The sequence below is a fragment of the Balaenoptera acutorostrata genome, chromosome 5 (genome assembly GCF_949987535.1).
Source record: "Balaenoptera acutorostrata chromosome 5, mBalAcu1.1, whole genome shotgun sequence".
Classification (NCBI taxonomy): domain Eukaryota; kingdom Metazoa; phylum Chordata; class Mammalia; order Artiodactyla; family Balaenopteridae; genus Balaenoptera; species Balaenoptera acutorostrata.
The window spans coordinates 96,418,920-96,444,445 of NC_080068.1; the positions used below are offsets into that span (position 1 = coordinate 96,418,920).

General features: G+C 38.5%; 1 protein-coding gene and 1 pseudogene across 3 annotated transcripts in view; both read right to left on the reverse strand.

Moving 5' to 3' along the window:
- SLIT2 (slit guidance ligand 2) overlaps positions 1-25,526 on the reverse strand; it is a 386,465-nt gene that overhangs the window by 212,024 nt on the left and 148,915 nt on the right. The window lies entirely within an intron of this gene.
- Positions 6,332-13,446, reverse strand: LOC103002415 (POU domain, class 5, transcription factor 1-like; annotated as a pseudogene).

Sequence of the window (25,526 nt, forward strand, 5' to 3'; positions counted from 1 at the left end):
TTGCTAATTAAGACAGTACCAAAGAAATAAATAGATAAATAAAGTTACTTATTCAGTCAGGAGTACTGAATGTTCCCAGTAGGCAGTCTTTTTACAATTCAATTTCCCCAATGGGACTAGAAGAGGAAATGAAACAACAAATTGTACTCCTGATTAACTAAGCAGAAGCCGCTATTCTAAAGGGAGTCCTGCTAGGCCAATTAGCTCATCATGTAGACAGAGGAGCGATCCAGAAACCAATGCCCCAACAGCAAATGTTCAAAAACGCAAAGCTCAATGGCCTCTTGGAACACTGTCTCCAGTGGAAACTCCTGGAAATTGTTGAGTGGTTTGCCAATGGTATTTTAATATATGATACAAAGCAAAGATTCATGTTAAGTCAAAATAGGAGCATTATTGTATCATTGCATATCTACATTAATATACTTAACCATTTATACATATTTTTCATTAAGTGGCACTTACTTGTATTTCCTGAGTCAACTTAAGCAAAAATGGCACAGAATAGCAATATTTTAAATTACTGTGGTTTCCCCAGTTTTCCAGGTGTATATTGTTTAACTCCCAAAGATAAAATATAGCTAGCCTTCAATTTAACAAGTTCAACTATTTAAAAAATGTATATGTGTACAAAACAACATATTTTAGAATTAAATGGAATTTAGTGTGAACAATTATTAAATACATTATTATAATTAAAATAACGTAGATACATCTCTTAAGAAATTTGGGAATTTTATATGAATGAATATTTTTGTAATATCAATATCATCTTATGTTTATAGACTAGAGCTTACAGAGTAGTTCTACTTGTATTACCTTTTTCAGTATCTCAGTATTTTGTTGTTTTAAAACTAAAAATAAGTATCTCTAAGTCAAATCCTTCACCAGGTTTTAACTTTATGTTCTCTTACAGTTTTTCCACATTTAAATCTTTATTTAAAAAACATACTAACATCTTTTCATGTAGGCGTTTAATTTTTTTTTTATCAAGACTGTGAAAATGGATCAGTGCTACTGTCCTTATTTTACCTAAAAGAACTGAGGAACTGTGATGAGAAATGGTATTTATTGACGATTGGTTGAGTAAACTTTCAACCTCTCAGTTCCAGAATCCTACTTGCACTTGAGGTATATTAACCCAGTAATGGATAAACCAGCATGTGCTGAATGGATGCTCAAGATGAAATGTGTAGGGTAGAAAGTATGGAAGTATGAGGTGAAAGTAATCAGGTGGGCAATGAATTTGCTAAAACTAAACACCACATTATTAACTGTAGACAGATAGTTTTTTCCTCAGTATAACAATAATGCTAACTTACTTTTATTTCTTTATTAGATATGTAGTACATACTCAGTGTATAAACTGAATACCGATAACTAAAAACGTACTATATAACAACAATAAAAACCAATGAATAAATATGAAATATTTCAGTACGAGTTTTTAAATGAGCAACAGAATTAGTATTGTTTTCATATCTTTGCTCTTATTCCAACTAATAAATATAGCTAGTTATATTGTGATACATTACATATACAACAAATAATTCAAGTTTTACACAGATAATTTAACTCTAGTTTTCACTTCTGACTTAAGCAATAACTGTTACTCAGTTTTCTTAGGTGTAGTGCAAACAACTTGGTAATAGTGTTGGGGGCAGATTTAAGCCTTGGGAGCCTTATGAGTCTCTGATTTGAATTTTAGGTTCCACATCTTCCCAACCATGTAAGTCTAAGCATTTTATTTATTTATGGTACCCGTCCTTCAAGGCCATCTTCCCGTTTCTCCCTTTTATCCTCTCAGTTACCTCCAGGAGCTCTGTTGTTTCTCTGTCGTTCAGGACTCAGCGTTCCCCAGCTTCCCACTTCTCCCTCTTTCCCTCCACAGTAAAAATGAGGTACATACTCTAAGATCACCAATCAAATGACAAAAGAGTAAAACATTATAAAATAAAATTTTTTTTAAGTTAAAAATAAATCTAAGCACATTCTGGACAGAGAGATACACATGTAACCAAGCAAGAGCTTATGTACCCGTGGTGCAGAAAGCCGAACTCTGACAGCGGGCATTTGCGGCAAAGTAAGGATTTATTTGCAGGGCATCAAGCAAAGGAGTGGGAGACAAGTCTCAGATCCACTTCATCTTGGTCTTTGAGTTAGGAATGTTTTAAGGGGGAAGAACAAAGGAACTAGGATTAATCATTGCCTTTGACATTTCTTAATCATGGTTTCAGGAATCAGGATGTCTCCTTTTTATAATTCTCTGTCCAGGTAGTCCATGGCTTGGGGATCTGTGGGCTCATCTTGCCCTGGAGAAACAACCTGAGCTTGTAAGTTAATGATGATGTAGTACAATGTAATGATGATGTAGCAATTTTAATACATTGATGATGTTATCAACAATAGCCGACTCTGGTTGATAAGTGTTCAGTTAGCATAGGATTGAGGCCAGAGGGGACAAGAAAGGGATTGAGGTCAGAGGAGACAAGCAAGGGAATAAAGTTTTGGATAGAGAGATTAATCATAAACTCAGTAAGGGAACTCGGTTTTAGGGGGACTCGGTTTCACACATAAACAAACACATAAATAAAGGACGTGTGACGGACCTGGGAGCAAGTGTGACCTTCCCGGGGAACAGGCCAAAGTTAGCAATAGGGGTAGGTCAGGCCCAGCAGAACCTGTACAGTGAGGAGTAGGGAGAGACTGTGCCCTGGAGGGCCCCTGCACTTGAGCTAATGGCGGGTTATAAGACCGACGTCATACCCATTCAACTGAGCACGTGCAGGCCATGCAACAGGCACCAGGCCCTAGGGGGCCACATAGGTTCCAGTAATGGACCTGTGACTCCCTGGTCCTCATGCCAGAGAAACCCACATCCTCATCCAGGTCCAGGCCCAACACAGAGGTAGACTGGAAGTCCCCCTCCACTGGAAAAGAAAGATCCACGTCCAATCTCAGAATATCCTGTTGGCTCTACCCTCAAAATATATCCAGAATCCCACCACTTCTCACCATCTTCACTGCTGTCACTCTGACTCAGTTCACCATCATCTCTTGCCTGGATTTTTGCAGTAGCCTCCAGTGGTAGGCAGAATATTGGCCCTCCAAAGATGTCCACATTCTATCGAATGTCACCTTAAGTGGCAAAATGGGCTTCGCAAAAGAACTAAATTAAGAATCTTGAGATGGGGAGATTATCCTGGTGGGCCCAATGTAATCACAAGAAGAAAGCAGGAGAGTCAGAGTCAGAGAGAGACTGGAAGATGCTACCTTTCTGGCTTTGAAGCCAGAAAGGGGCCACAAGCCAAGGAACGCAGGTGGCTTTCAGAAACCGGAAAAGGCGTGGGAATGGATTCTCCCCAAGAGCCTCCAAAAGGAACATAGCCCTGCCAACAACTTGATCTCAGTCCATTGAGAACCATACCAGACCCCTGACCTCCCACACTGAAAGATAATAAACTTGTGTTGTTTTAATCCAAAAAAAAAAAAACAACTAAGCACCTTCTAAAATAACATTAAGAGCCCACTGGTAAAATAATAATTCATTATTAAAAACTAATATTTATTAAATATGATACTTTAGGCGTTGGATAAGTGTTTTACATGCATTAACTTGTTCGGTCTTCATTACCAACCTGTGAGATGGGTATTATTAGTGTTCCACTTTTAGATGAAAAATCGGGAGCTTAAATAACCTGGTCAAAGACCCACAGTTAGAGATCAAATGCAGACAACAAAACTCCATTCATAACCTCTCCATTATATCAGACGGGAGAACAAAGTTTAGGCTTGAGGCTAAAAGGGATCTTTTACCTTCCACTCTAATCTAGATCTTGGAACAGCGCCCCCAGGTACGCCTGCAGAGATATCACAGAGCTGGCTGTGAAGGGAACCCACACCTCCAGCCACATGGATGAGGGCGCAGGTCTGCTGGATGGAATGGGTTAGAGTCAGCAGGCAGAGAGAAGGTCTTCCGAGCTGACGTGCATTCCCTTTCAGCTCTGCCCCTCCCCCAAAAACATGATGTGTGAGAGCATTCACCCAACAGCAGGGCAAGCAAATGGAGTAGAAAGCCAGAAAGCGGGTGGTCACAAAGGAATCAGCCAGATTGGCTCTGGCTTTTGAGGTACAAAGGTCTGGCTTGCCAGAAAAACTTGTTCCAACAAATGTCTAGCTCTGACCAACACGATTAACTAGAGTTCTTCCCAAGAACTGGATGGAGAGACAATGTTCTTTCAACACAGTGTCTTTGTGGTGATAGAGGCATGATGAGATGGGAGAATCCTTCATCCTTTACCAACCACTCTGTCTACTTTCTTCCCTTTTTTCAGGCATTTCTGACTTCAATTCCATCCTTATTCAGAAGATGATAATGGATGAAGATAATGATGACAAAGATGAAGCCCATCCAGCTTGGATTCAGTGGTTCATCTTTGCAGCCATATCCTCACCAATAACCTAAGCTCACTTGTGTTTTGGGGGTTTTATTGCACCTGCCCTAAAATCCCCAACCCTGAATGAATCCAACTGCCCATCTTCTCTGTACATGCATCTTAGTTGCTGAGTGCTCATGGAACAATCTCAGAGTTGGCTAACATCCATATAAAATATATGGTCACCACCTTTGAGAAGAATTTACCAGCACATGGCAATCCACGTGTTTGGTCAGCTCTCATTCTCTCGTTCTCCTGTTCTGAAAATCTCAACTGTTCTCCAACCCCTGGTCCCCACTCTACTGGCCTTCCTCACACTTTATGGAAGCTACTGCCTTCTATTCACCAAGGAAATGGAGAGGTGTTAAACAGAAACTCCCTTGATGTCCAACATCTGAATCTATGAACCAATCTGCTTCTTCATGGCACCTTTTCCTTTCCTTCTGTGCTCTGCACCCCTCTTACCTTCCCAGGACCCTGGAGATGTCTATTACAAACTTTCTTCCCTATCTTTAGTCATTCTCTCCATACTGACTCCTGCCCTAAGTGGGCAAATCTTACTTGCCTTCTTACAACAAAAACAAAAACAAATAAATGCTCTCTCAATTCCATTTCCTCTTCTGGACAATTGCATTTGCTCTTTTTTTCCAAAGTCAAATATCCAACAAGACATTTACCCTTTATGTCCTCACTTCCTGCTTATTCTAATATTTCTTCCACTCTCACTACTGTACCTAATGTGTTCTCACTACAGTTGTTTTGGCCTCAATATCCACTTTACTAAACCTAATGAAACACTCTTAGCTCTCATTTTATTTAACCTAACATTATTCTACCCTGTGGGCCCATTCCCTCCTTTTTCAAAACTCTCTTTTCTAGATATCTAAAGGTACCACATTCCCATTTTTTTCTCTGGCTTCCTTTCTTAAGTAGTTCCTCCTTCTTTAACTGATCATTAAATGCTGGCTTTTTTTCAGGCTCTAGCTGCTCCCAGGTGCTCCTCTTTGTTATTCTATATTCTTTCCTCCATTATAACATGATTTACTTCCATATCTTCAATTTCCATCTCTATGTCTATGACTTGTAGATTAATATTGCAATTGAGAGCTTTCTTCTGCACTCCAGACCATATACTCATCTCAACATTACATTTGCGCCACAGTAGTCCAGACTTAATTCGAAAAGAAAAAAATACAACTTTAATGCTAAACTTATAAACTTCCCCATATCCAAACCTGTACCTCGTCCTATATTCCACACCTCATACACTCAAACCAGAAATACGGGAACCATAGTACACTCATCTCTTTTCCTATCCATCAACTGCCAAGTTTTACAAATTGTCTCTTCTAAAGATTCTAAAATTATCTACTTTTCTTCATTCCAAGAGCCATCCTTCCAGGCCAAGATGCAATTGTCTCTCTCCTGCATCACTAACTTGCCTCGTATCTGCTCTCTCCACATCTTCCATTCAATTAATCTTCCCCATAGCCGTCAGAGTCATCATCAAAATAAGATTTATAGGATTTATAGATATGCTTATTAAATCAAATGCATACAGTTCAAAGGTACAGGACATTAAAGCGAACCGCTTCATTAAAAATATAACCTTAGTAACTTCACTTTCATGCTAGTAAGGAAACAAAAACACAAACAAAAAGACTTAGGGTCCATCAAGTCACTATCTTTCTTTTTCTAGGTCCCAGGCTTCTTTATTTAAGAACAAAGTGATGAGTGATGCGGGGATTAAAATCAAGAGCATCAGTGAACTTCACCTTCCCTCCAACCAGTTCCCCCAAACTCCCTGCCCCCACACCCTGTGTGCCCCCAATTCCTTTCTAAGCGAATGAAGAACTTAATCCCAAAGCCCTGGTACGAACCCCAGGGTTCGCTCCCTAGCTGTCCCCCTTTCTCTGTCCCCATTCCTGGGAAGGGCAGACACCTCCGTTGGAATGCATCGGGGAGCCCCAGAGTGGTGACAGACACCGAGGGAAAGGCCTCAGCCTCAGGAAATGGGACCGAGGAGTACAGAGTAGTGAAATGAGGACCCCCATAGCCTGGGGTACCAAAATGGGGCCCTGGCGCCAGAGGAAAGGATACTGGTCCCCCTGAGAAAGGAGACCCAGCAACCTCAAAATCCTCTCGCTGCGAAGAGTCACTGCTTGATCGTTTGCCCTTCTGGCGACGGTTGCAGAACCACACTCGGACCACATCCTTCTCAAGCCCGAGCTGCGGAGCCATGTGGCTGATCTGCTGCAGGATGGGCTTTGGGCACTGCAGGAACATGCTCTCCAGGTCGCCTCTCACTCGGTTCTCAATACTCGTCTGCTTTCTCTTCCGGGCCTGCATGACGGTCTCTGCCTTGCGTATCTCCTGCAGATTCTCGCTGTTGTCAGCTTCCTCCACACACTTCTGCAGCAGGGGCCGCAGCTTACACACGTTCTTGAAACTGAGCTGCAAAGCCTCAAAACGGCAGATGGTTGCTTGGCTGAACACCTTCCCAAAGAGAACCCCCAGGGTGAGCCCCACATCGGCCTGGGTATATCCCAGGGGGATCCTCTTCTGCTTTAGGAGCTTGGCAAATTGTTCGAGGTCTTTCTGAAGAGCTTTGATGTCCTGGGACTCCTTGGGGTTCGGCCAAGTCACTATCTTTAACAGGAACTCTGAGTTCTAGGAGTTCTGGCTTCTCTTTCAGTCCCCAGCATCACATCACAACTGTATTTCTCTACAGTCAGTACACATGTCATGTAAACTCCCATACCCCATGCTTTCTACCTGGTACTTTTCCTCCTCAGGTAGCTGAAGTTTTCATTCTTTGATCTCAGGTTATTATAGCTCTTCAGTTAGGGTGGCTTTTGCAACCCAGTACCAGGAGAGATGCCCTCTTTTATAGTCTAATATTACTATAACTTTTTCTTTGTAGTACCAATACTTATTTGATGTAACCCTTGCCCTCCAGTGTATAAGCTGCCTCAAGGCAATAACTGCACCTGTCTTAAGCATTAAAATCATAGTATAGGGACTTCCCTGGTGGCGCAGTGGTTAAGCATCCACCTGCCAATGCAGGGGACATGGGTTCGATCCCCGGTCCAGGAAGACCCCACATGCCGCGGAGCAACTAAGCCCATGTGCCACAACTACTGAGCCTGCGCTCTAGAGCCCACGAGCCACAACTACTGAGCCCGTGTGCCACAACTACTGAAGGCCGTGTGCCTAGAGCCCACGCTCCACAACAAGAGAAGCCACCGCAATGAGAAGTCCGTGCACCACAACGAAGAGTAGCCCCCGCTCGCCGCAACTAAGAGAAAGCCTGAGCCCAGCAACAAAGACCCAACGCAGGGAAGAATAAATAAATAAATTAATTCTTTTAAAAAATCATAGTATAATATTTGATACATATTAGATACTCAAGGAACACTGATTAACTGAGTCCCTAGAAAGAAGAGTAGGGAAAAGATTAAATTCAAGTAATGGTAACTGTCAACATACTGTGTGAGACACATTTCGTATAGGTTTTAAATAGTATCTAATCTACCCTTAACTCTATCATCAATTTAACTATTTCATTTGGTAGAACATTTCTATCATCTACACCTAAGTCTGAGCTACCTATCATGAGAACAGTACTATGTAAGGATAAAATGTCATTCCCAGTGATATTCATATAATGGCATGCACACTGAAAAGAGCTGTGTAGAGATGCAAATGAATTATGATGTTAGCAAACAATTGCAGGACACTTAATATGTTCAATTACTATTCTGATCATTTTACATATATTAATCTAATCAAAACTCACAACTTCCTGTGATGTACATACCACTATTACCCCTTTTATAGATGCCAAAATTGAGGGTCAGAGAGTTTAGTAATTTGCCTAGGGTCACTCAGTTCTTAAATGGCAAAACCAGGATTTAAACTCACGACTGTCCTATCAGGCTTCAGATTTAAAGACTATGGTGTGGGCACCCTCATTATAATATTAACACAATTAATATTATTCTATAATTTGAAGAGAATATTTTTCTTAAACCAAATAGCATAGTATTGAAAACTTATATTCTGCTACTGACTTCTGTACTTTTAAAATTCAGCCACAGTATAAAAAGCATAAAGTTTAACTTCCCCATTAATGAAACACTGGATATAGAGAACACATTTCTTTTAATTTTTTACCATGTTTAATATTTTTCATACTAGTCAGCTTAACATTAAGCTGCTTATTATTTTTTACAAGATTGTACATATGCCAGAAAGTATATTTGTGTTATCCCAAAATTAATCTTTAATTTAATAGTATATATTTTGATTCAACGATAATCTTATGTGTTTACCATGGGTAAAATTTTCAATTAATTTAAAATATAGCTAAATCAATTTATAATAACATTAGCCAAAGGATGGATATTACTGATTGAGCTAAATATAAATAGAATTGAAATATATCACAGATGTTATACTGAATATAATGAAATATACTTGGTTTCAGTATTTCTAGAAATAATAATTGATAATTGACAAAGGAATCCACAGACTACCAGAATGGAATATACATATAAACAGCAAAACTGAAACCTAAAATCAATATACAAATGAATAGCATGTTATTTATATTAGGAACTGAAAAACAAAGAAACAGTACACGCTTGGATAAAACAGAATCAGAGAATATTGTATGGCAACTACATAATAAAGTCCCCTGCGGAACAGATGATAAAAGATCACCCAACTTAAAGTACACAAAGCATCTCCAAAAATTCTGGCCATAATGCTACTTCTACCTCCTTGATTCTCCATGGTATTTTCAAATACTGAATTCTCTGTTCTCCTGTTCAAACTCCAAATTCTGGAACCATTTGTATGTACCATCTGCCTCTCCTTCTTTATGTCCCGTAACTTTTTTTTTTTTTAACATCTTTATTGGAGTATAATTGCTTTACAATGTTATGTTAGTTTCTGCTGTATAACAAAGTGAATCAGCTATACGTATACATATATCCCCATATCCCCTCCCTCTTGCATCTCCCTCTCATCCTCCCTATCCCACCGCTCTAGGTGGTCACAAAGCACGGAGCTGATCTCCCTGAGCTAGGTGGCTGATTCTCACTAGCTATCCACTTTACATTTGGTAGGGTATATATGTCAATGCCACTCTCTTACTTCATCCAAGCTTACCCCTCCCCCTCCTCATGTGCTCAAGTCCATTGTCTACGTCTGCATTTTTATTCCTCTCCTGCCCCTAGATTCTTCAGAACCATTTTTTTTTTTTTTAGATTCCATATATGCGTTAGCATACGGTATTTGTTTTTTTCTTTCTGACGTACTTCACTCTTGTATGACAGACTCTAGGTCCATCCACCTCACTACAAATAACTCAATTTTGTTTCTTTATATGGCTGAGTAATATGCCATTGTATATATGTGCCATGTCTTCTTTATCCATTCATCTGTCGATGGACACTTACGTTGCTTCCATGTCCTGGCTACTGTAAATAGTGCTGCAATGAACATTGTGGTACATGACTCTTTTTGAATTATGGTTTTCTCAGGGTATATGCCCAGTAGTGGGATTGCTGGGTCGTATGGTAGTTCTATTTTTAGTTTTTTAAGGAACCTCCATACTGTTCTCCATAGTGGCTGTACCAATTTACATTCCCACTAACAGTGCAAGAGGGTTCCTTTTTCTCCAAACCCTCTCCAGCATTTATTGTGTGTAGATTTTTCTTAATGTTATATGATTTTTTATATTAATATAACTGTACTACATTTACATTTATATAACTGTTTATCTCAGTTATTTAATGCATTTTTAAAACAACTTTACTGGAGTATAATTGCTTTACAAGGGTGTGTTAGTTTCTGCTTTATAACAAAGTGAATAAGCTATACATACACATATATTCCCATATCTACTCCCTCTTGCGTCTCCCTCTCACCCTCTCTATCCCACCCCTCTAGGTGGTCACAAAGCACTGAGTTGATCTCTCTGTGCTATGTGGCTGCTTCCCACTAGCTATCTATTTTACATTTGGTACTGTATATAAGTCCATGACCCTCTCTCACTTCATCCCAGCTTACCCTTCCTCCTCCCCGTGTCAAGTCCATTCTCTACGTCTGCGTCTTTATACCTGTCCTGCCCCTAGGTACTTCAGACCATTTTTTTTTTAATATTCCATATATATGTGTTAGCATACAGTATTTGTTTGTCTCTTTCTGACTTACTTCACTCTGTATGACAGACTCTAGGTCCATCCACCTCACTACAAATAACTCAATTTCATTTCTTTTTATGGCTGAGTAATATTCCATTGTATATATGTGCCAAATCTTCTTTATCCATTCTTCTGTTGATGGACACTTAGATTGATTCCATGTCCTGGCTATTGTAACTAGTGCTGAAATGAACATTGTGGTTCATGACTCTTTTTGAATTATGGTTTTCTCAGGGTATATTCCCAGTAGTGGGATTGCTGGGTCATATGGTAGTTCTATTTTTAGTTTTTTAAGGAACGTCCATACTGTTCTCCATAGTGGCTGTATCAATTTACATTCCCACCAACAGTGCAAGAGGGTTCCCTTTCTCCACACCCAATCCAGCATTTATTTGTAGACGTTTTGATGATGGCCATTCTGACTGGTGTGAGGTGATACCTCATTGTAGTTCTGATTTGTATTTGTCTAATGATTAGTGATGTTGAGCATTCTTTCATGTGTTTGTTGGCAACCTGTATATCATCTTTGGAGGAATGTCGATTTAGGTCTTCTGCCCATTTTTGGATTGGGTTGTTTCTTTTTTTGATACTGAGCTTCATGAGCTGCTTGTAAATTTTGGAGATTAATCCTTTGCCAGTTGCTTCATTTGCAAATATTTTCTCCCATTCTGAGGGTTGTCTTTTCGTCTTGTTTATGGTTTCCTTTGCTGTGCAAAAGCTTTTAAGTTTCATTAGGTCCCATTTGTTTATTTTTGTTTTTATTTCCATTTCTCTAGGAGGTGGGTCAAAAATGATCTTGCTGTGATGTATGTCATAGAGTGCTCTGCCTATGTTTTCCTCTAAGAGTTTTATAGTGTCTGGCCTTACCTTTAGGTCTTTAATCCAATTTGAGTTTATTTTTGTGTATGGTGTTAGGGAGTGTTCTAATTTCATTCTTTTACATGTAGTTGTCTAGTTTTTCCCAGTACAACTTTTTGAAGAGGCTGTCTTTTTCCATTGTATATTCTTGTCTCCTTTATCAAAAATAAGGTGACCATATGTGCGTGGGATTATCTCTGGGCTTTCTATCCTGTTCCCTTGATCTATATTTCTGTTTTTGTGCCAGTACCATACAGTCTTGATTACTGTAGCTTTGTAGTATAGTCTGAAGTCAGGGAGTCTGATTCCTCCAGCTTTGCTTTTCTTTCTCAAGATTGCTTTGGCTATTCGGGGTCTTTTGTATTTCCACACAAATTGTGAAATTTTTTGTTCTAGTTCTGTGAAAAATGCCAGTGGTAGTTTGCTAGGGATTGCATTGAATCTGTAGATTGCTTTGGGTAGTATACTCATTTTCACAATGTTGCTTCTTCCAATCCAAGAACATGGTCTATCTCTCCATCTGTTTGTATCATCTTTAATTTCTTTCATCAGTGTCTTATAGTTTTCTGCATACAGGTCTTTTGTCTCCTTAGGTAGGTTTATTCCTAGGTATTTTATTCTTCATTTGCAATGGTGAATGGGAGTGCTTCCTTAATTTCTCTTTCAGATTTTTCATCATTAGTGTATAGGAATGCAAGAGATTTCTCTGCATTAATTTTCTATCCTGCTACTTTACCAAATTCATTGATTAGCTCCCGTAGTTTTCTAGTAGCATCTTTAGGATTCTCTATGTATAGTATCATGTCATCTGCAAACAGTGACAGTTGTACTTCTTCTTTTCCGATTTGGATTCCTTTTATCTCTTTTTCTTCTCTGATTGCTGTGGCTAAAACTTCCAAAACTATGTTGAATAATAGTGGTGAGAGTGGGCAACCTTGTCTCTTTCCTGATCTTAGTGGAAATGGTTTCAGTTTTTCAGCATTGAGAACGATGTTGGCTGTGGGTTTGTCATATATGGCCTTTATTATGTTGAGGTAATCCCCTCTATGCCTATTTTCTGGACAGTTTTTATCATAAATGGGTGTTGAATTTTGTCAAAAGCTTTTTCTGCATCTATTGAGATGATCATATAGTTTTTCTCCTTCAATTTGTTAATATGGTGTATCACATTGATTGATTTGTGTATATTGAAGAATCCTTGCATTCCTGGGATAAACCCCACTTGATCGTGGTGTATGATACTTTTAATGTGCTGTTGGATTCTGTTTGCTAGTATTTTGTTGAGGATTTTTGCATCTATGTTCATCAGTGATATTGGCATGTAGTTTTCTTTCTTTGTGACATCTTTGTCTGGTTTTGTTATCAGAGTGTGACGGTGGCCTCGTAGAAAAAATTTGGGTGTGTTCCTCCCTCTGCTATATTTTGGAAGAGTTTGAGAAGGATAGGTGTTAGCTCTTCTCTAAATGTTTGATAGAATTCTCCTGTGAAGCCATCTGGTCCTGGGCTTTTGTTTGTTGGAAGATGTTTAATCACAGTTTCAATTTCAGTGCTTGTGATTGGTCTGTTCATATTTTCTATTTCTTCCTGGTTCAGTCTCGAAGGTTGTGCATTTCTAAGAATTTGTCCATTTCTTCCAGGTTGTGCATTTTATTGGCATGTAGTTGCTTGTAGCAATCTCTCATGATCCTTTGTATCTCTGCAGTGTCAGTTGTTACTTCTCCTTTCTCATTTCTAATTCTATTGATTTGAGTCTTCTCCCTTTTTTTCTTGATGAGGCTGGCTAATGGTTTATTAATTTTGTTTATCTTCTCAAAGAACCAGCTTTTGATTTTATTGATCTTTGCTATTGTTTCCTTCATTTCTTTTTCATTTATTTCTGATCTGATCTTTATGATTTGTTTCCTTCTGCTAACTTTGGGGTTTTTCTGTTCTTCTTTCTCTAATTGCTTTAGGTGTAAGGTTAGGTTGTTTATTTGAGCTGTTTCCTTTTTTCTTGAGGTAGGATTTTATTGCTATACACTTCTCTCATAGAACTGCTTTTGCTGCATCCCATAGGTTTTGGGTCACTGGGCTTTCATTGTCATTTGTTTCTAGGTATTTTTTGATTTCTTCTTTGATTTCTTCAGTGATGTCTTGGTTATTTAGTAGGGAATTGTTTAGCCTCCACGTGTTTGTATTTTTTACAGATTTTTCCTGTAAGTGATATCTAATCTCATAGCATTGTGGTCGAAAAAGATACTTGATATGATTTCAATTTTCTTAAATTTACCAAGGCTCGATTTGTGACCCAAGATATTATCTATCCTGGAGAATGTTCCATGAGCAATTGAGAAGAAAGTGTATTCTGTTGTTTTTGGATGGAATGTCTTATAAATATCAATTAAGTCCATTTTGTTTAATGTATCAATGAAAGTTTGTGCTTCCTTATTTATTTTCATTTTGGATGATCTGTCCATTGGTGAAAGTGGGGTGTTAAAGTCCCCTACTATGATTGTGTTACTGTCGATTTCCCCTTTTATGGCTGTCAGCATTTGCCTTTTATATTGAGGTGCTCCTATGTTGGGTGCATAAATATTTACAATTGCTATATCTTCTTCTTGGATTGATCCCTTGATCATTATGAGGTGTCCTTCTTTGTCTCTTGTAATAGTCCTTATTTTAAAGTCTATTTTGTCTGATACGAGAATTGCTACTGAAGCTTTCTTTTGATTTCCATTTGCATGGAATAGCTTTTTCTATCCCCTCACTTTTAGTCTGCATGTGTCCCTAGGTCTGACGTAGGTCTCTTGTAGACAGCATATATATGGGTCTTTTTTTTTAAAATCCATTTAGCCAGTCTGTGTCTTTTGGTTGGAGCATTTAATCCATTTACATTTAAGGTACTTATTGATATGTATGTTCCTATTACCATTTTCTTAATTGTTTTGGGTTTGTTATTGTAGGTCTCTTGTGTTTCCTGCTTGGAGAAGTTCCTTTAGTATTTGTTGTAAAGCTGATTTGGTGGTGCTGAATTCTCTTAACTTTTGCTTGTCTGTAAAGGTTTTAATTTCTCCATCAAATCTGAATGAGATCCTTGCTGGGTAGAGTAATCTTGTGTGTAGGTTTTTCCCTTTCATCACTTTAAATATGTCCTGCCACTCCCTTCTGGCTTGCAGAGTTTCTGCTGAAAGGTCAGCTGTTAACCTTATGGGGATTCCCTTATATGTTATTTGTTGCTTTTCCCTTGCTGCTTTTAATATTTTTTCTTTGTATTTAATATTTGATAGTTTGATTTACATGTGTCTTGATGTGTTTCTCCTTGGATTTATCCTGTATGGGATGCTCTGTACTTTCTGGATTTGATTGACTGTTTCCTTTCCCACATTAGGGAAGTTTTCAACTATAATCTCTTCAAATATTTTCTCAGTCCCTTTCTTTTTCTCTTTGTCTTCTGGGACCCCTATAATTCGAATGTTGGTGCATTTAATGCTGTCTGAGAGGTCTCTGAGACTGTCCTCAATTCTTTACATTCTTTTTTCTTTATTCTGCTCTGCGGTAGTTATTTCCACTATTTTATCTTCCAGGTCACTTATCTGTTCTTCTGTCTCAGTTATTCTGCTATTGATTCCTTCTAGAGAATTTTTAATTCTATTTATTGTGTTGTTAATCATTGTTGTTTGATCTTTAGTTCTTCTAGGTCCTTGTTAAACATTTCCTGTATTTTCTCCATTTTATTTCCAGGATTTTGGATCATCTTTACTATGATTACTCTGAATTCTTTTTCAGGTAGATTGCCTATTTTCTCTTCATTTGTTTGGTCTGGTGAGTTTTTACCTTGCTCCTTCATCTGCTGTGTGTTTCTCTGTCTTTTCATTTTGCTTAACTTACTGTGTTTGGGGTCTGGGGTCTCCTTTTTGCAGGTTGCAGATTCATAGTTCCCGTTGTTTTTGGTGTCTGCCCCCAGTGGCTAATGTTGGTACAGTGGGATGTGTACGCTTCCTGGTGGAGGGAACTGGTGCCTGTGTTCTGGTGGAGGAGGCTGGATCTTGTCTTTCTGGTGGGCAGGACCACATCCAGTGGTGTGTTTTGGGGTGTCTGTGACCTTATTATGATTTTAGGCAGCCTCTCTGCTAATGGGTGGGGTTCTGTTCCTGTGTTGCTAGTTGTTTGGCATAGGGTGTCCAGCACTGTACCTTGCTGGTCGTTTAGTGGAGCTGGGTCTTAGCATTGAGATGGAGATCTCTGGGAGTGCTTTTGCCATTTGATACTATGTGGAGCCGGGAGGTCTCTGGTGGACCAATATCCTGAAGGCGGCTCTCCCATCTCAGAGGCACAGGCCAGGCACCCAACTGGAGCCCCAAGACCCTATCAGCCAAACGGCTCAGAAGAAAAGGGACAAAAAAAGAAAAAAGAAAGAAAAGAGTAAAATAAAATAAAGTTATTAAAATAAAAAATAATTATTAAAAATAAAAAAATTTAAAAGTAATAAAAAATAGAAATAAAAAAGAAAGAAGAGAGCAACCAAACCAAGAAGCAAATCCACCAATGATAACAAGTGCTAAAAACTATACTAAAAAAAAAACCCAACAAAAACAAATAAAAAAACGGACAGACACAGCCCTAGGACAGATGATAAAAGCAAAGCTTTATGGAGAAAATCACACAAGGAAGCATACACCTACACACTCACAAAAAGAGAAAAAGGAAATAAATATATACATCATTGCTCCCAATGTCCACTGCCTCAATTTTGGGATGATTCATTGTCTATTCAGGTATTCCAGAGATGCAGGGTACATCACGTTGATTGTGGAGATTTAATCCACTGCTCCTGAGGCTGCTGGGAGAAATTTCCCTTTCTCTTCTTTGTTCGCACAGCTCCTGGGGTTCAGCTTTGGATTTGACCCCGTCTCTGTGTGTAGGTCGCCTGAGGACATCTTTTCTTTGCTCATACAGGACGGCATTAAAGCAGCAGCTGATTAGGGGGCTCTGGCTCACTCAGGCCAGGGGGAGGGAGGGGTATGGAATGCGGGGCGAGCCTCCAGCAGCAGAGGCAAGTGTGACGTTGCAACAGGCTGAGGCGCACCATGTGTTCTCCCGGGGAATTTGTCCCTGGATCACAGGACCCTAGCAGTGGTGGGCTGCACAGGCTCCCAGTAGGGGAGGTGTAGATAGTGACCTGTGCTTGCACACAGGCTTCTTGGTGGCTGCAGCAGCAGCCTTAGCGTCTCATGCCCATCTCTGGTGTCCACACTGATAGCCGCGGCTCGTGCCCGTCTCTGGAGCTGGTCTAGGCGGTGCTCTGAATCCCCTCTCCTGGCGCACCCCGAAATAATTGTCTCTTGCCTCTTAGGCAGGTCCAGACTTTTCCCCAGAGTCCCTTCTGGCTAACTGTGGCACACTAGCCCCCTTCAGGCTGTGTTCATGCAGGCAACCCCAGTCCTCTCCTTGGGATCTGAACTCCGAAGCCTGAGCCTCAGCTCCCAGCCCCCATCCGCCCCAGTGGGTGAGCACACAAGCCTCTCAGGCTGGTGAGTGCTGGTCAGCACCGATCCCCTGTGCAGAAATCTCTCCGCTTTGCCCTCTGCACCCCTGTTGCTGCGCTCTCTTCTGTGGCTCCGAAGCTTCCCCCTCACCACCCCCAGTCTCCGCCCGCAAAGGGGCTTCCTAGTGTGTGGAAACTTTTCCTCTTTCACAGCTCCCTCCCCAAGGTGCAGGTCCTGTCCCTATTTTTTTTGTCTGTTTTTTCTTTTTTCTTTTGCCCTACCCAGGTACGTGGGGATTTTTTTTTTTGCCTTTTGGGAAGTCTGAGGTCTTCTGCCAGTGTTCAGTAGGTGTTCTGAAGGAGTTGTTCCACATGTAGATGTATTTCTGATGTATTTGTGGGGAGGAAGGTGATCTTCACGTCTTACTCTTCCGCCATCTTGAAGGTCTCTCTGTAGATTTTTTGATGATGGCCATTCTGACCAGTGTAAGGTGATACCTCATTATAGTTTTGATTTGCATTTCTCTAATGATTAGTGATGTTAAGCATCCTTTCATGTGTTTGTTGGCAATCTGTACATCTTCGTTGGAGAAATGTCTATTCAGGTGTTCTGCCCGTTTTTGGATTGGGGTGTTTGTTTTTTTGATATTGAGCTGCATGAGCTGCTTGTAAATTTTGGAGATTAATCCTTTGTCAGTTGCTTCATTTGCAAATATTATCTCCCATTCTGAGGGTTGTCTTTTTGTCTTGTTTATGGTTTCCTTTGCTGTGCAAAAGCTTTTACGTTTCATTAGGTCCCATTTGGTTATTTTTGTTTTTATTTCCATTTCTTGGAAAAGGAAAAATAGGACCTTGCTGTGATTTATGTCATAGAGTGTTCTGCCTATGTTTTCCTCTAAGTTTTATAGTGTCTGGCCTTACCTTTAGGTCTTTAATCCAATTTGAGTTTATTTTTGTGTATGGTGTTAGGGAATGTTCTAATTTCATTATTTTACATGCAGCTGTCCAGTTTTCCCAGCAACACTTATTGAAGAGCCTGTCTTTTCTCCATTGCATATTCTTGCCTCCTTTATCAAAGTTAAGGTGACCATATGTGCATGGGTTTATCTCTGGGCTTTCTATCCTGTTCCATTGATCTATATTTCTGTTTTTGTGCCAGTACCATACTCTCTTGATTCCTATAGCTTTGTAGTATATGTCCCGTAACTCTTGAACCCACTTTTGACTGAGCTGTGAAAGCTCAGCTGAATCTACTGAATCCAAAACCACCAAACCAAACGCAAAAACCCTTTAACTCATGTGACTTCTCTGCAAGAAAACATAACAAAAGCAACAAAAATCTGGTTTTTCTTGAAACATTCACCTCCTCAATTGTTCCTTCAGTCTTTCCTAGGTCCTCTACTAGCTCCTCTTTGTTCTCCCTCTTCACCACATTCCTTCAGGGGTGTAAGCTAGTTTCATGCTGTCCCTTTTCACAAGAGCTTTTCCCCCAGAGCTCCATCATCTCAACCCAGGTGTCTCATGGAAATGTCTCCATGGGTATTTCACAGATGCCTCCAACATAATATGTCAAAAACTGAAATCATCCTGTACCGTCTCAACTCTGCTCTTTTTTCCCCAGAGATCTATATGAATAAATGACTGCATCACCCATTCAATTATACAAGTCAGAAATTTGGGTGCACATTTGAGTCCTCTCCGTCCCTAGACTCCATGTAAACTGAAGTTCTTGATCACATCTGGAATAATGTGTCCAATTTTGACAACCACATAGGATAGAAAAATCAAACTTAAAACTGTGTTAGGGAGGAGAGTGGATATATGGAAACTCTCTGAATTTTCTACTCAATGTCTTAAACACCTAAAATTACTCTGAAAAATTAAAATCTACTAATTAAAAAAAGAACACTTGAGGGTATATAGAGGAGAGTGGCAATGGCAAGAGATTTAAAACTGTTTCATATAAAAATTTTAAAAGATATGCACACTTGAAATATTCATCTTCACGAAGAAAATTAAGAAAAGTCATGATAGCTATCTTACAAAATTGTAGAGGAAAAAGGAAGATATGTTCACTTGACTCCATGAAAACAAAGGAATATTCACTAGGAGAAACTATAGAGAAGTGGTTTTCAGATTCTTACAAAAGAACAAACTATTTAGTAAACAAAAAACTTTGAGAAGCAGTGAGCTACTAAATCATTTGTTTAACACAGTGCTTTTGGGTTTAGGAAATGCTTTTTATTATCTGTTACCCTATTTAATTAGCATCCCAACTCTGTTTCTAGGTAGGAGGACAAATATTATTATCCTCATTTTATCAGTAGAAAATGAAGACAAAGAGCCTTAGATTATTGGTGTGATTTGGCCAAAGTTAGTGAGGTAGAGCCTTGCATACAGCTCTTAAATAGTTATTACTACACAGTGGGGTCTTACCTAATAGATTCTCTATTCCTGGGGTCACTCCCCAGCATACAAGAAGTGTTCAGAAAATATGATTTGAAAAAAGAAATTAATTGATCACTTAATGAATAAATCAATCCAAAGTTTAATTCTAGGCCTTTTAAGTCTTAACAAGGATTGAGGTATAATTAAGTGACTAGTAATATGTAAAACAACAGAAATATATATAAAGCGTTTAGAAGAGAGAGATAACAAGGGGTAATTTGGCCAGATATATGATATTAAAATCAGCCTTATAGGATGTGTAGAATACAGAGAGGAGAAAAAAGCAAAATCTATTTTGGAAGCAGTCTGATAAAGAGCACCTTTAGAGGGCCTAAACTGGTCTTCCTCTGGCCCTGTCTTTCCCCTGGATAGAAGAAATGTAAAAGGAATAAAGAAGACAAAAACAGATGGGAAGATAACTCATATTTGTATTATCAGAAGATTTAATATTATTAAAATGTTCATACCCGAAGCAATCTACAGGTTCAATGCAATCCTTATCAAAATCCTAATAGCAATTTTACAGAAATAAAAAAAAAATTCAATAATTCATATGGAACCACAAAAGACCATGAATAGCCAAATAATCTTGAGAAAGAAGAACAAAGCAGGAGATATCACAACTCCTGACTTCAAAATATATTACAAAGCTACAGTAATCAAAACAGTATTGTACTGGCAAAAAGAAAGACATATAGACCAATAGAACAGATAGCCCAGAAGTAAAACTATTATGTGTATAGTCAATCATGCTAAAAATACAAAATCAAGAAAGGACAGTCTCTTCAACAAATGGTGTTGTGAAAACTAGATATTCACATGCAAAAGAATGAAATTGAACTTCTATCTTATACCATACATAAAATCAATTCAAAATGGATTTTTGAACATAAGACCCAAAACCATAAAACTCCTAGAAGAAAACATAGGAGAAAGGCTTCATGACATTTGTTTTGGCAATAATTTTATGAATGTGACACCAAAAACACAGGCAACAAGAACAACAACAACAACTAAAGTGGGATTACATCAAACTAAAAAGCTTCTACCCAGCAAAGGAAACAATCAACATAATGAAAAGGCAACTTATGGAATGGGAGAAAACATTTGCAAACCATACATGTGACAAGAGGTTAATCCCCAAAATATATGAAGAACTCCTAAAAATCAATAGCAAAACCACTAAAAACCCTATTAAAATAACTGTAAGCCAATGGGCTAAGGAATCGAACAGACATTTCTCAAAAAAAGACATACAAAAGGCAAACAAGTATATGAAAAAATGATCATCATCACTAATCAGCAAGTTAAATGTAAATCAAAACCACATGACATATCACATTACACCTGTCAGGATGGCTATTATCAAAAAACAAAGACAAGTTTTGGGGAGGATGTGGAGAAATCAGAACCCTTGTACACTGTTGCTGAGAATGCAAAATGGTGCAGTTGCTATGGAAAACATTAAGGACGTTCCTCAAAAAATTAAAAACAGAGCTACTTTATGATCCAGCAATCAATTTCACTCTGGGTATTTATTCAAAAGAACTGAAATCAGGATCTCAAAGGACCATTAGCCCTCCCAAGTTCACTTCAGCATTATTCATAATAGCCAAGATGTAGAAACAACCTGAATGTCAATTGACAGGTGAATGGATAAAGAAAATGTGATATATATATATATATGATGGAATATTATAGAATATAATATATATAATGGAATATTATTCAGCCTTAAAAAGAAGGAAATCCTGACTTTTGTAGCAACATGGATGAACCCTGAAGACATTATGCTAAGTGAAATACATCAGTTACAGAAAGATGAATACTACATGATTCCACTTATATGAGGTACCTAAAATAGTCAAATTCATAGAATCAAAGAGTGGAATGGTGTTTGCCAGGGGCTAGGAGGAGGAGAACATGGGCAGTTACTAATCAACAGGCATAAAGTTTCAGTTCAGCAAGAGTTAAGTTCTAGAGATCTGCTGTACAACATTGCATCTATTATTAACAATACAGTGTTGGATAATTAAAAATTTGTTAAGAGAGTAGATCTTATGTTGTGTTCTTACCACAATAAAATTTTAAAACAAGAAAGGTAAAAAGATTAGGTTTCAGAAGAAAAAGTTCCTTCTCTTATCTCTGCTTCTTTTATATTTACCTCTCTGGTAATAACATCAGGCCCAGGATTGTTATGAAGATCACATGATATGCATGTGAAAAGAACCAAATGTAAAACACTTTGCCCACTTTTATAAGTAGGTGAGGGGTCCATACACAGCATGGCAATAGAGTGCTCAATCTCTCAAGAATGGGGAAAAATATTTGAGCTTTGATATCTTCTTAATTTTTAGTCATCCATTAATTTATTTTTTAATTAAATTAGTTAATAAGTTTAAAACTGCTGGGAAAAGTATCTTGCACATAATTAGACCTACATGGTATTTGTTAATATATACATAAAATAGACATTTATTAAATACCTACTATATTCAAGGTCAGGGATCTAAAGACAAAACAAAGTCATGATCCACTTTTGTTTTTATTATTATATGTTTTAGGCCAGATTATTTAAAAGGTGTGCATGTGGATAAGAATAATAAAATGCAGTTTGGGAGTACTTTTAAATATTTACTACAGATAGTTCATTGCTAGGATTCATTTTTCAAAAATATTATTTTACTTATGTTAGTTAATTATATCATGATGTTTAATATTAAAAAATCAAAACAATTCTTGTCTAGGCTGTTTTGAAAATTCCAACATCATAAAATAAATTGCTTTAAAATGTATGGGGTTTTGTTGCGGCTAGCTTTCTTCTAAAAAGTTTTTATAATTGGGTTTTAAGGAAGGTATAAAACCAGGGTTTAACTTTCATATTTTCAACAAAGTTTGGTCTGTATTAGAGGAGTTAACTGGCTAAAATTTTTAAAATGTAATGCTCTATGCCAAGAGCTAGCATGCAGCTATTTACAAAGGGAACATATGCATTTTTATTTGCAATCTGACCAATGAGGCTATGGTTATTTAAACCAGCCAAGCAACAGAATAAAATAATGGCTTACCTTTATACTGTTGCTGTAATGCTCTGCCTAATAGGCAAATTTGGATCACATCACTTATCTCCTGAAAAAATCCCTCAAAGGACCCTAATCCCTGCAAAATAAAATCTAAAATTTTTTGGTCCAGGCCCTTTGTCAGGTCCCTGCTTATGTATCTTTATCTTCAGAAATACTGCCCACTACAGGCACCTGCCAAAATAGCCCATCTGAAGTACTAATACGCTGCATTTCCCCATGTTCTGCCCATCCTCCAAATCTGTCTCTCTGTGTGTGTGTGTGTGTGTGTGTGTGTGTGTGTGTGTATGTGTGTGTCTCCTTATGCTGGGATGGGCCAACAAATTTCTATTCGTACTTCAAGTCTCAGCTCAGGAATTACATTTTAATTATGTTATCTAGCAAATTACGCACTCATAAATGTTTAATGTTTACAGGATATAGAGAAATTGTAATTATGTAATGTAAATGACAGCATGGTTATAAATTTAAGGTAAATAGATTTCCATATTGTTTATCTTAGAGTAAAAAATGTTCAGGACAGTTGGACAGGTGGTTATGGAAATAATAAACAACAGTTTTTACCAGAAAGTCTCTGAGCCATTATGGTTTTACCGTTCAAATATCCAGCCGCTACCAACAGTAACGAAGCCTTAAGAGCATTATTTCAAGACCGGCTGTGAACTATTAAGATATATAAAGAAAAAGAAATTGCTCTGTCCAAGATTACTGCCATCAGCTACTACAGTTTAGACCTCAGTGCTTTATTTACAGAACTCCCTATTGACAAATGACAGAATTGCATAATGAGTATACAAATGCCTTTTCAAGAATAGATCTTGAAGGCTGTTTTTATAAAAATGCCTTCTGGCTGAATTATCGAAATGCAGTGTGCTGACAGGAGGGACAGCAATACACATGGGCTTTGTTGGCTTCTAATGGATTCCATTTCTAGAGCATGAAAAAGATGGAAACTAAAGTACTTTAGTAGGATTTGGATCTCTCTCTCCATGTGGTCCTACAATTTGAAGAACAGCAGAATATGTGGACAGTAGTTTTCTGTTTAAAAGGGAACACAGTTCTTTAAAAAATTCCCATCTAATAGACAAGATTAGTAGGTTGCTTGGAGAGATGTAATGCTACAGAACATACCCACGGGGGTAAAACCTTGTTATTTTGAAATAGTAACCCAACAAAGACTCTAAACAGTGATTTTATAGAATTTCAAATTTCTTCAGGGAAATTTTTAAATAAAGTTGTGTTATTTCTAAGGGAAGACTGAGAGACATACTTAAAAAAATAAAATAAGATGCTTTCTTAAAATGGGGTTTATCCTGTAAAAATAGTCAACGTTTTATTTCCCTCAGTAGTTATGTATTTTCAAATTTATTTTTATTGAAAACCCTTTATATCTGCCTGACTTTAAACCATCGGAAGGAGTCAAGTGACGGCAGGTCTCACACTTTCTATGCAGTTGCCAAGAATTATTTTATTGCGCAGTTGAGGCTGATGCTAATGCAACCAAAAAAAATCATCATAATTATAATAAAATAATACCACCACGACCGACCATTTTTTACTAAGTCATGCTGTGCAAAGGCAATCTGCATACAGATGCAAGCACAACAGGATGTGATTGATTCGCCCCTGCTGGCTGTCCCAAGAAAGAGTGCGGCCCTTAGTCCCTGTGATCACCAGTACAGCCAATGTTAATGCACGGGGCTTGCAAGACAGAACAGCTAATACTGGTTCATCCTGGCAAGCCATGAATCGTCAGTAATGAGCATAAGCCTTCAAAGTATAAAAAATGATGACAGCTTCATCCTTGTATGAAGAAACCTCTTGCAGAAAGAAAAGTATGAAAGGAGGAGCAGCACGATGAAAGCACTCAAGCCTAAACTGTAGTGTCTGGAAACCTCATAACTCAAATGGCTCAGTCATTTACTTCACATTCCTGGGGACACATGCACACATGCCAGTTACCTGAAGTAGGTTCAGGGGGCTTCTCTCAATCAACCAAGAAGGTACAGATGTAATTAAAAATCAGATAGTCAAGGTTTTAAAGATTTTCAAGATACAAGAGCAGAAAAATAACTTATGGGAAGACACTTGCTAACTGCAGGTAATACAGTAAGTCCCCTACACATGAACCTTCAAGTTTCGAACTTTCAAAGATGCAAACATGCATCTGGTTCCAGCAAGGAACCAGAACCTGTGCCATCAATATCAGGCCTGAGTGAAATTGCAGCTTGCCCTCTGTCTCCTATTGCTGACGATCCTTCAGCTCTACCATCTCCCACCTCCTCTCCCTCCTCCAGTCAGTAACTCTTCTTGCCTGTTCACTCGATGCCAGACCCTGTATGCCAGCTGTTGTACTGTACTACTGTACTTTTCAAGGTACTGTGCTGTAAGATTAAAAATGTTTTCTTTATTTTTTGTGTTTGTTTTTATGTATTAATTGTGCGAAAAGTATTATAAACCTATTATAATACAATACTATATAGCCGATTGTGTTAGTCGGGTACCTAGGCTAACTTCGTTGTACTTATGAACAAAACTGGACTTACGAATGCACTCTCAGAACGGAACTCGTTCATATGTAAGGGACTTACTGTAATGCCAACATTCTACTTGCCAGAAGATGACTATACCCATATATCTGGTTAATGTTTCCCACTCAGAACTCATTCCCAAGGGTCAGATACTGAGGGGACCAGAAGGCAAGAAATCTAATCAGGCTTCTATTTCCTCAGTAGACTCTCAAAATGGAAGAAATCAGAAGAAATTCAAATAGTATGAACAAGGAAGCACTTATGTATGTTTCTTAATTATTAGATATAAACATCTCTCATGCTGACAATTGGCATACTGTCAATTGCACCTGAAGAACACAGGTTTATAATCACCATTGGACTGACTGGTGATAGCTGGTATCCATTAGAGCAGGGGTCCCCAACCCCCTGGGGTGGCAGACTGGTGGCAGTCCGTGGCCTGTTAGGAACCGGGCCGCACAGCAAGAGGTGACTGGTGAGCAAGCGAAGCGTCATCT